This window comes from Camelus bactrianus, chromosome 2 (assembly GCF_048773025.1).
Source record: "Camelus bactrianus isolate YW-2024 breed Bactrian camel chromosome 2, ASM4877302v1, whole genome shotgun sequence".
Classification (NCBI taxonomy): Eukaryota; Metazoa; Chordata; class Mammalia; order Artiodactyla; family Camelidae; genus Camelus; species Camelus bactrianus.
In genome coordinates this window covers 99,576,943-99,589,497 of record NC_133540.1, presented here as the reverse complement: position 1 = coordinate 99,589,497, position 12,555 = coordinate 99,576,943, and the positions used below count along the sequence as shown (strand labels likewise).

Genomic DNA, 12,555 nt, shown 5'->3' with positions numbered 1-12,555 from the left:
TACCACTAGCAGTTTATGTTACTTTTGATATTATTTATTCATTTTACTGTCTGCTTCTCCCCACTGGAATAGAAGTTACATGATGGCAGGGAATTTTGACTGTTGTTCACTGCTGTATCCCCAGTGCTTGGCACATAGTAGGAGCTCAATAAAGATCAGATAAATAAATGAATCATCCTGAAGACAAGCCCAACAGCCAAGAAAACCTCGGCTCCCGCCTCCTGCCCTGCAGTGAGCACCAAGACACAGCTGTGGGATTGCTGTTCTGGACAGACGAGGGATGGAATATGCTGCCTCACCAAGGCTCAGGGGTGGGGCTGGCACTTCCCCAGAGAGGCTCCAGGCCCACAGAAGCTGTCTATCTGGTCAGGAGTCCCTCAGGAAGTCTGGCATGGAGCAGGTGCTCAGTATCACTGGAATGATACAATGGCCACATCCTCCCGTGGCTGAACTGAGCTGTTGGCCACACAACCAGCAAAATGGGTCTCTCTCTCCAGCATGTCAGAAGGCCTGGTTTCAAGTTCCCAGGTTGCCGCTCATTCATTGTTTTTTGCCAGCTCAGTCACTTAACCTCACTAAGTGTCAATTCTCTCATCAGTAAAATGGAGATCATAGCTCATACATTGCTGGTATAATAAGACTGCCATGAGGATCAAATGAAGTAAAGGAGATGTGCAACAGAGGTGCTGAGTCTTCCTTCAATAGCCAATCTCCCCTTCTTCCACTATAATACACCTGTGAGCTGGGCACATCCTTCCTCCCAGTAAAAGACTACACTTCCCAGCCTCCCTTGCAGCTAGAAGGGGCCATGTGACTTCATTCTGGCCAATGGGATGTGAGCTGAAGGGACATGGCAATTCTGAGATCCTACCCTTAGACAGAGGGATGCACCCTCCTCCCCTGTCCCTTTCCTGAGCACTGGAAAGCAGAGAAGGTAGCAAGCCATCTCGGGCCATGTGGAAGTATGCACAAACTGGGCTCTTCAACACCTCATGTGGCAAAGCCAGTATTCCAGCTTAGACTTCTGTATGAGAAGGAAATGACATGTTTTAAGCCACTTATTTGGGGTGTGTCTTCATTCATCCATTGATACAAAGAGGACTTACTGAGTATCTGTTGTGTGCCAGGCAAATATTAGGTACTGAGACAGATGCAAAAAAATACTTCCTTCCCTTTGAGAACCAGAGGGGGAGACCTGGCATATAGAAGTCATCACAACATAAGGTAGTACGGGCTCTAACGAGGTAAAGGCAGGGTGCTGTGGAACCCCAGAGGAAGGTGCAGGCGCTTTGCAAGCTCTACAACTCACTATACTTTCATTCACTCATGTGTTTACTGAACATCTATTACATTACTGAACATCATCTATGCACTGCTCTAGATTTTGAAAGCACCATATTGGAGAGACAGACAAGGTCCCAGTTCTCAAGTGGTTTACATGTCTTATAAACAAATCATTTTTATATCAATAAATAAGATAACTTTCAAGAGGGTTAAGTGCTATAGAGACCAGTGCTCACTTCGGCAGCACGTGTACTAAAATTGGAACGATACAGAGAAGATTAGCATGGCCCCTGCAGAAGGATGACACACAAATTCGTGAAGCATTCTGTATTTTTTAACAACAACAACAAAAAAAGTGCTATAGACACCATAAAACAGGAGATTTAATAGAGTGTAATAGGTTTGTTGAGGAGGGATGCATGCTTTAAATCAGTTGCTGTTGGAAACCCCAGTGACATTTAAGCTGGGACCAGAAACTGGGAGAAGAGTATTTGGGGCAGAGGGCAAAGGTGAGTGCAGATGCAAAGGCCCTGTGGTGGGATGAAGGTCACTGTGGCTGGAGTGACTGATGGGGTAGGTAGACAAAGTCAGAGGGGCAGCCTGGCTGGACTTGTGTCTTGCCAGCCACAGTAAGGAGTGCAAACTTTCCCCCGAGGTTGGAAGCCACTGGAGGTCAGATTCTTGTTTTAATCTGATCCTTCTGGCTGCTCCGTGGGTACACGCCAGGTCAGAGAGCTGGTGACTTAGACGAGGCTGGCAGCACAGGAGCAGAGAAGTGGTCAGATTTGGGATCTGCTTGGGAGGTAGTGTTGGCAAAACCTGCTGATAGAATGGGCGAAGGTATGTGAGCACAAGAATAATCAAAACTGAAGTCTGAAACGTTCGGCTTGAGCAGCTGGGTGGTGGGATGAACAAGATGGGAAAGGATGGCCACGTTTGGGCTGAGGGCCGGATCATGAGTTCTGATTTATATGTAATGGAAGTTATTGGCAGCTGTCGTAAAACTGGCTTTTGTCCAAATAAGCTGGAGTGCCTCGAGGGGACTTTGCCAATCCTCACCCAAGCCCTGCCTGCTCTTCCCATCCAACAGCCAACATCCTGACTGCATACCCTACACCACCGGCTCCCATCGCCTCTCTGATCCCTCCCGCAGGGCCTCTCCTTGCCCACGGGTGGCCATCCTGCCATTTCTCGACACTTCCAGTCCTGCTTCCGCCTCAGGGCCTGTGTTCCCACTATCTTCTTAGCATGGCCTGCTCCTCCCATTCATCCCCCAGGCGCTCACCTGCCTCTCCCTTTTTTTGCCTTCAAATCTTTGGCCAAATGTCATCTTCTCAAGGAAATCAATCCAGGCCACACTACTCGTTGGAAAATCACAAAACTCCACTCTCCCCCTCTTGCCAATACACCCTGTCCCTCTCTCACCAGCTTTATTTTTCTCCAAAGTACTTATCACCTTCTAATAGACTAACATCTTTCTAATCTATTTACGTATTGTCCAGCCCCTCCCACTTGAATATAAACTTCATGAGGATAGGGTTTTATCTGCTTTGTTCACTGCTATATGCCCAGAGGCTAGAACGATGCCTGACACATAGCAGAGGCTCAGAAAATACACTCTGAGTGACTTAAAGTGCATTATGGTATCTTTCTCTCATAGGGGAGTTATTGTTTCAATATAAATTTGTCTTCAGTAGGAAGTGATGAAGAGGAAATCTGTGTCCAGGTCCTATCCTGGATTGATGACTAGTTTCCCAGGTAAACCAGGACAACTGGTCACTTGTACTATCACCCCATTTTACAGCTGAGAAAACTGAGGCTTAGTCAGATTCTAATTTTTCTAATGCCTTAGAAATACCAGTCATGCACTGGCCTGTTAGGTCATCCAGCCAAACTCCAGTACCTGAGCAGGACCCAGAGTATTTCTCACACTCAGGCCCACTTGCAATGTGTCAGTGAGTGGAGATTAGCTCTTACATGAGCACAGATTTGAAAAGCCCTGTCATTCGTGAAAATTAAAACTGTGAGTAACCTCTGTATGGGATCCTGGGGAGACAAGGAATCTTCTAGTCATCAATACAGAACCCTGGACTTTGGTTTGCTTCTTCAACATTTATTAAGAGCTTACTGTTTTCTTAGGGGGAGGGTATAGCTCAGTGGTAGAGCATGAGCTTAGCATGCACGAGGTCTTGGGTTCAATCCCCAGTCCCTCCATTAAAATAAATCAATGATCCTAATTACCTTCCCCCAAGAAATAAACAAAGTAAAAACTTTAAAGAGCTTACTGTTTTCTTAAAGACAACAAAAAAACACATACATGCAAATATTCATACCAGCACTATTCACAACAGCCAGAAAGGAAAAACAACCCAAATATCCATTAACAGACGAATGGACAAACAAAATGTGGTGCATAAATACAACTGAACATCACTGAGCCATAAAGCAAATGAGGTCATGGGACACATGACAACGTGGGCGAACCTCAAAAACATTAGAGAACATGAGTGAAAGAAGCCAGACACAAAAAGTCACATATTGTATGATTCCACTGATAGGAAATGCCCATAAATCCATAGCGACAGAAAGCAAATTGGAGGTTGTCGGGACTGCTTAATGAGCACGGCAGTTTATTTGGGGTGAGGAAAGTGGTTTTGAAATAGAGATGGTGGTTGCGTAACATTGTGAACATACTAAACGCCACTGAAATGTTCGTTTTAAAGTGGTTCACTTTAACCTACGTGAATTTCACCTCAGTCTTTTAGTAAAAAAGCATGTGCCTAAATTTGTTCCTCTAGTCTTCACAAAAACCCAACAAATGAGGCATTGATACTATTATTCCCATGAGGAAACTGAGCCTAGAGAGGGTGAGGACCTGGTCAAGGTCACACAGATGTTAGACTTGGAGCCAAGGTCTGGTTGCCTCCAAAGCCTTGGCGCAGAACTGGGGTGGCCCCGGGGGAACAGAGGGCTGGCTGCGGGGGTGCGAAGGGGAGAAGCCCTGGCAGAGGCGAGGTTAAAGCGGAAGGGCTCTGGGCTCTCTTTAGGGTCCCAACCAGCACCAGCAAAACTCAGAGTCTTGAACCTTTTGGCTCCTACTACATCTGCCCTCTGGTCTGACTGCGGCCCCGCTTCTCTCTGTGTTCCTCTGAACGCCCTGCATCAGGGAGCAGCCGACACCAATGGCTGGGAGTTGGGGGGGGGGGGCAGGGCCAAGTGAGGAATCCTGCAGAACCCTTGACCAAAGGCCCTAGTATCCCTCGCTTTCCCATTCCTTAAAATGCCTTAAGTTTTTGACTCATCAACGGAGCACTTGAGTGACTTGAATATAAACATATTTCAAAAGAAGAGCATATTTTCGGCAGTTCTGTCTCAGCAGACTTGACGGGTGTAGTTCAGCTTGTGGGGAGGAGCAGGGGTGGCTGGTGGGGAGAGAGACTGGAGGACAGAGCGAATGTGGCAGAGTGACACACAGTTAGGGCTTTACGAAGTCTACCAGCTCTTTGTGAACACAAGACAAGCTCCAGTGGGAGGCTCCCCGAGGAGCCCCTTTGACAGTTTCTGCACCTTTGGAGCTTCTCCTGTTTGTTTCCTCTTCAAAGCTTGTTAGCACCTCCCGATGGGGAGACTTTGGCCACTTAGGAGATAGATGGGGCCTGGCTCCAGGGGCCTGACCCTCAGTCAGGGCTGGGGCTCCCATCAATTCTCTGTGAGTTTGTTGATGGTCGTTGAGGTGAGAAGGGCAGAGAAGGCAGAAGATCTCTGCAGACCCTCTTTTTTCCCCTGTAGACTCTTCTTGATAGCATAACCAAAGTCCTCGATCATAATTTCCTCTGTGACCCCTTAAAAAAGCAAAAGACCAATGTGTCGGACAGAAACAAGTCGCAGTGACTTTGGAGAATTCAGAAGGGCCAATGTACTACTGGAGATCAGCAGGGACCCAACCCACTCTTCCTACTGAGCAGAACTGACTTTCAGGAAGAGGAGCCCAACCTCCAGGGAGCCTGCCTGGGGAGTGGCTTTTCCTGTTGAAAGATCACGAAGCTCTGGTCTACAAAGTAGTTAAAGGGTCTTCCAGGAAGCAAAGTGTCTCCAGGTACACTCCAAGCAGCCTGGGGCAGCCTTGTGCCCAGATGGCAAGGGCTTCCTTCTGGGCTCTGGCCAAGCCAGGATGGACACTCAGTCTAGAGCCACCATTCAAATACCAACAGCATTGCCTCCATGTTTGCCCCAGGAGGGGACCAACCCGGTATCTCTGGCTGAGTCCTATGGGTCACTCCCACTGTCCCACTCACTCACACGAAGGAAGAGGAGGCCAGAAGATCTGAATATGCAAAGTCTCCAATGGTCTCATCCTCAATCAGCTTAATGAAGAGGTTGTTGGTGACAATCAAACAGCCCCAGAGGACTATTGACAAATATATCAGCTGCCCAGGTCCTCTCAGCTAGCTCAGACCTTGGTGTTTTTTCAATTGATTTTGAAACACTAAGGATTACTTAAGTTACTAAAGTCACATCTGGGGGGAAATTATACTCAGCTGTAGGAAATAAAGACCACTGTCTTGGTGGTGTCTTCAGACAGCCTCTCTGTGCTGTCTTTTGAACCGCTCACGTGTGCCTGATGTTTTAAATACAGTATTAAAATACGAGAGTAAAATCATTCTCGGGTAGAAAAAAAGATGAAAGGAGTGCCAGATTAAATGGAATGCCAACAGATGTGTGTGTGCAGGAAAATAAGATGGGGGATGTGAACAAGTGGGTCATAAATGAGGAAATGGTCCTCTCAACGTTGTTAATATCTCCAGTAGGTTTCCCTTCAACCTTCAAGTGAATGATACGGTAGAGTGACTAAAAGTTCAAGCTTTTCAGGCAGAATGTATAGGATCAAATCCTCACTCTGCCATTTATGAGCTGTGTGACTTTGGGTAAGCCCCTGACCTCTCTGTGTCTCAGTTTTCTCCTCAGTGGGTGGGGTACACAGCCAACAGAGGGCTTGCTGCATAACATTTCCATTGTTTTCAAAATATTATTTAAAAAAATAGCAAATGAAGCAATTCTATACAGAAAGGTAATTTTTCCATCTAAAAGCCTGAAGTACCTACCTCAGTGGGTCTTTTCAGCTGAAATACATTTTTAGTGCTCCCTGCCAGGAAGAAGCTCCTGCTCCAGATACATTTGGGCTGAAATGTGAAAATGTCCACCGTGTTGTTCTAACCTCTTCTGTGACTGTTTAAATGGTCATTGTTTTCTAGACAATTGCATTTTTCATCCCCAAAAACTGCCAAAGGAAGGTCCGTACAGATTTCAGTTAAGACAATAGAGTCAAAAAGGCTTCAGGTGGCGTGCTGTTAGGTCCCGAGCCCCAGCAGGAAGGCGCCAACCTGAAACCTGATGGGAGGAACGGGGTCAGCGGTTTCTGCTACTTGGGAGGGCCCTACTTCATGCCACCGAGCTAGGTACCTCCTCCACAGACCTCCAGTCTTATCAGCTGCAGGGGACAGACGCTGTGAGCCCCACTTGGCAGACGAGGAATGGGCCTGGAGTTGCCGTGTGTCACTATGTGCCTGAACCTGGTTACAGCTGGACCCCTCTGGCTCCAGCATCAGCATTCCTTGCAGTCCGCACAGTGTCCAACCAGCTCTTGGTCCTTTTCCCTGTCATTTCTGAAACTAGAAGCTATCCATTTCGGGATCTGATCATCTGCCAGAAAGTTCTTCTCAAGATCTACCATAAATCTCATCTGCTACCATTTACCCCTCTCTCCTCTCCCGCTGTGTATCTGACACCCTCCCCCCATGGTGATCTCATTGGGTGTTCACTCCAACCCAGTGGTTTTGTCCCCACCCCAGGGACATTTAGCCATGTCGAGAGATACTTTGGGAGTCACAGCCGAGGGAGAAGATACGCTACCGGCACCAGGAGCAGAGAGGCTGTTAAGCATCCAACAACACACAGGACAGCCCCCCATACCAAGAATCAAGCGGCCCCAACAGTGCCGAGGCTGAGAAACCTGAAAACAGGACTCTTCATGTTGGTGCCCCAAATCCACTTCTCCTCAAGTCTTCCCTAAAAGCTGCCGTCTCTCACGAGCGGCTCAGACCCCAAACCTAAGAGTTTGCCTTGATTTGTCCCTTTGTCTCACTCTTTTTTTTTCAGGCAAATTTTACTTGTCCCTGTTTGGAAAAGAATCCCTTGCTCTTCGACTCATGTCTCAACATTGGCAATGGTTTAATTAACATATTAAAATATCTGTTCATTCATGTAATCGGCAAATGATTATGGGGAGACCACCGAGCACTCAACCACCACATCAGCTTTCTCCAGGACTGTGAAGCCTCCTAACTTGGGAAACTTTCACACAAGCTGTTCAGCCCTGAGGAGTTCACTGAAAGGTGTTTCAGAGGGTTTGCAAAAACAGCAAATGAAGAAAAGTTTAAGGTTAAAATCAATATCAAATTGCATAAAGTGAAGAGAAAGCCAACCAAAGGGAATTCAGAACCGTTTGAAGCCAGATCTTTATTGTGATCCTGTGTCCACCCGGGCAGTGTGGGCTGTTGGGGCCTGCCTCTGTGCTAGTCCTCGGGTTGCTTACAGTCTACATGGGACAGAATGTGTAGGGAGAACAGATTATCTAAACCAACTCCCAGAAATTAAGTCCAGGTGAGCGCTGCCTGCCCCTTGACCTCTCAGAAGACCTTCCCTTCTTCCAAAGGTGCCACCTCTGTTCAGATCTGCAGAGAAGCCCCTGTTTGGCCACAAAGGTCATGTCACTAAAAGGAAGCCCAGGGCTTCAGAGACATGGCTGCTCTTTTTCCAGAAAATGCATAGAGCCGTTTTGTCCCGCATCTCATCCTCTGGGCTTAGCTGCTCCCAGAAGTCCACTGGGAATCTTTTTTAAGTGGCCACCCTAAAAGGAGACACAAATAGGTTTGAGGCCATTAAACAGGCATCCCAGGAAATGATTCAAGGCACAATTCTGCCTTCCAGGCCCAGAGCAATGGTTTAAGCAGTACCGGGATGGCTCCAGGGAAGTCTTCCATATTCACCCTACACCTGAAGCCCCTGGGCAAGGCATCTGGGCGGGGGCATCGAACATCAAGGGAGGCTCTGGGAACCCTTGTGATCCCACCCCCAGGAGCGAGCTGGGTCTAGGACAGACCTAAACACTCTTCTTCCACACCATAGATGTGGAGTCCTCAAGTGACCTTGGGCAAGTCACACAACTCCATGAACCTCATCTTCCAATGAGAAAAATGAGGATAGTAATACCTACTTCAAAGTTCTTGCCAGGATTAAATGAGCTACTACACGTAAAGCACTTACCATTAAACCTTCTCTAAGTATTATGTATAATTTCATTATTATTATTATTATTACAGCTTTTAGCACAGAGCCAGGCATGTAGCACTCAATCAGTATTAACCTTTACAACTTAGGCCTACTGTACACCTGGAAGTCAGGCGAGCTTGTAAAGCCCTGAGATGCTAGGATTCATCCACAGGTTTCATACCGTCATTAGACAGAGACAGGGAAAAACAAAGGCTCCTATTTTCAAAAGGAGCAATCAACATTTATTAAGTACCTACTGCTTGCCAGGTACCGAGCAAGGCGCTGAAGATACGATGGTGAATTAAAGAAAGCTTGCTGCTTTCTTAGAGGTTCTTAGTAATTGCAAGGTCACACACCCCCTCTGAAAACTGAACTAATTACATCGATCCTTTAATGGTGAGACGAAGAAGGTGTTTCTTGGCAATGTTTTCCCTTGACCCTGGTTCCTTGGTAAATAGTTGAATCACAACAATACCCAGACAGTCACCTGGGAGGGCGCTGTGAACTTCATCTGGCTTGGCCACCACGCCCACCTCCCCGCAGGCGGTCACCTAGCCCCAAGCAAATGCTTTGATAAAGGTGGGTGTGTGCGAGACCTACAGAGAATCACAATTAGATTTCCACAGGATGAATGGAAAGATAAGAACTATGCACTGTGCTCCTTGTTTGTTTAAAAAAAGGTGCCCAAGATAGCTGCAGAGACAGGGGACCTCTCCTGGAACTCCTTTTTTGATTATAAAATTCAGTTTTCTTATCGAGCCAATTCCAAAGTCACCCCTGTGGCCATCATCTCTGGAATTTCACCCCTACCTGCCTATGGCCCTTGCTCTTCATCACTTTTCCAGCTCCCTCTGGCTCAGGGAGATGGCAGCACCAGGCTGTGTCAGGGGCAGGAGGGGCATCTCTCCTGGTCCAGGCCCAGGTCATCAGAATTCTAAGCCTGAGACAGTCACCCTTGGCCCTGTGCACTGAGCCAGCTTGTTTGAGTTGAAGATGGACCACAGGCTGGCCAAGCAGACAAAGCTCTGAACCATCTACCCTGACCCTCCAGGCCCCTCACAACCTAACGCCACCCAGCCTGTCTCCAAACACTGGCCACCCTCCCCCTGCTTTCATCCCTCCTTGCCTTTGCCTGCAGTGTTCCCACTATCAGAAAAGCCCTGCTCCTTCCTTCAAACTTCCGTATCTGCTCATCTCTCCAGACCAAACTGGATCCTTGTCTTTTTCTTGAGGCACTCCTTTCAATGTCTGTCCTTCCCTCTCCCCGGGGGCCCAGGGCACTGTCCCCTAGTAAGGTCCTGCACACAGCGTGTCTCCCCACGGTGTAAGTTCCTGGATGGCTGCAGGAGGGGTTGATTGATTTTTGTAGTTTCTGGTCCGTGGGAGGCTCTCAATAAACGGAGGATGAATGGCTAACTGACTGAATAAAGAAATGACCTCATTCTCAATTTGCTAACTAAAGTGACTCTTCTATAGGGTCACAGAAAGACATTAGAGATCATTTTTCCCAGCCCAGTTCTACTTCTTACTAGTTGTGTGGCCTTGGGTAAGTTACTTAACCTCTCTGTACCTCAGCTCCTTCATGTGTAAAATGCACATAACAGAATAATAGATCTGTTTCTAAGGGTGGCCGGTGAGCATAAGACGTTAGCATACATAAGGTACATAAAACATGCCTGGTGTAAAGGAAGTGCTCAGTGAATGCTGGAGTTTATCATTGTCAGTGCAGTGACACCCTGAACGCCTGGCCCATTTCCCCACCCCCATACATCCATCCCCACTGCAGTGAGGTTGGCTGCAAACAGTCCCACCCACACCCTTCCTTTGGAGACTTGTCCTCAGCCTCACGCACACAGACAGTTTCCCTCCGGGTACCCTGTGCCAAGCTGCCCCTGCGCTGCTCATACTCAATGCCTGGCTGCCAGGGGCTAGAAAGCCCCCACCTCAAGGTGCAGTCCATGCTCCAGAGCCCCGTGGGAGCAGACTGAGCTGGAGTCCATCTGGGCATACTCCCCTTCCCCGTCCTGCCTCCTCACCCCCTTCTCCCGAGGGCAACCCCATCACTCCCTCACACCAGAATCTCCATCTCAGTCTCCATTTCTAGGGACTCTGATCTACCCAGGCATCGTCACCACTGTTACCATCAGAGAGGAGGGGACACACGCAGAGTGGTGGCCTGACTGATCCAAGGTTCAGAACAGAACCAGCTGGAGGTCAGGCAGTGACCAGGAGTTAGTTATTTTAGAGGAGTGCAGGTTTCTGAATCTCCGAGGAACTTTTGGCAAGAAACAACTGAATGAATTAACCAACAATCAGCTAGAAAAATAACAAAAAGCCAGCAGTACCTGAGGCAGGTGCAGAAAGTCACGACCTTTGGGGCGGCGAGAGAGGACAGAGAAGCCTCTGTTGAGACCAGATATCCTGGGGTGGGAGCCGAGGGAACCAGGCAACAGAAGCCCTTCAGGTCAGCACAGCGACTGAGGGTGGCAAAATGGGAGCAAGATCGTGTTCCTACTTGGCTTGGCCTTACTGCAGACCCACCTGTGCAGAGTATCTTTCCCCACAACAATTTCGATCCTGTGAGCCTGCAAGCACGCGAGCCCACAAGCACGCGTCCATGCCCTCCCCGGCCCAGCTGGAAGTCATCTCCCCGTGATGACCCGTGGCAGCTGTCCAGTTCAACCTATCACACTAGACCATGAGGTCTGTGAGAGCAGAATTCAGGACGTGGCTCTTTGCCCTACCCCCCAGGGGAAGTGCGGTGAGGGGGAATAAGGAAAGAAGTCACAGACACTTGCTGTTGGGCAGCTGTGAGGTATAGAGGTCTAATGATAATTCACGCTTTTCCTTGTGAACGAGGACTGGGAGCAGTTCTTTGTCATCGTGGTCACCCCACAGCTACAACTAAGGAAGCTAAGTTCCTAACTAAGATCCACATCCAAGTCTGAGCTAAAAAAAAAAAAATACCAGAGAAAGACAAATAAGCTCCAGATGAGGAGTTTCAAGACATTTGATGTAATTAGATGGATATTTTGATGGGAAAAGGGGCTGGCAAAGCTTTGCAGGGACACACTCCAGGTGCAGGCGTTTGGATTTTTTAATATGAAAAGATTTTATTTTATAATTACAAAAGTAACGTATAGCTATAAAAAAATCAAAGAAGACAGAGTGTATAAAGCAGACAATTTTAGTGCCTAGTTCCCTCCCACCCTCAGCAATACCTACTAAGAGTTTGACTGTTCTTCCAGACATTTTTTTAATAGACATATTAGATGGACAGATAGATAAAATACATAGAGATCTCCAACTTTTCGCCTGTTCTTTTTTCTTCCTCCAGGTATTTCTCCAATTAGTACTTCATTCTTTTTAATATCTGAAAAGTCTATGTAATCATTCAATAAATATTTATTGTGTACCTACTATGCAGCAGTTAATGTGCTAGATGCTGGAGAGAAAGCAGTTCTGTATTAGTGGACTTTTAGTTTCCTTTTTCTTTCTTTCCTATAGCAAGTCAAGCTATAATAATATAATAGTAATCTTTTATGTAAAATATAACCTTTTTACATGTATCTTCGGGTCCTTGTTCAAGAATTTCTATAGAAAGTTCTATAGGAATTTGATGGATCAAAGCAAAAGCATGTTACAAATTTGAAAGTTATTGCCAAACTGCTCTCCAAGAAAAGGTCATGACAATTTCTTTTTCTACCAGCAGTGTACGAGATATATATTTACCCACATCTCAGTCAACAATAAACATCATTCTCTTTATTCTTTGCCAATCTAGTAGATAAAAAGTTATGTTTTTTAAATGTTCATTTTAAAATGACTTTCATGATTGGCATTTTTCATGTGTTCAATAACCACCTGGATTTCTAATTTAGTGAACTGATTGTTACTTAACTTTCTACCTTAAAAAAAATTAGCTTCTCATTGATTTGTTGG

At 46.8% G+C, this 12,555-nt stretch overlaps 1 non-coding gene across 1 annotated transcript; it reads left to right on the top strand.

Annotated features, from left to right (window-relative positions):
- Nucleotides 1-1,512: 1,512 nt before the first annotated feature.
- Nucleotides 1,513-1,619, top strand: LOC123620011 (U6 spliceosomal RNA). Its single transcript, XR_006728726.2, has one exon. It is a non-coding gene; the product is annotated as a U6 spliceosomal RNA (small nuclear RNA).
- The last annotated feature ends 10,936 nt before the right edge of the window (nucleotides 1,620-12,555 follow it).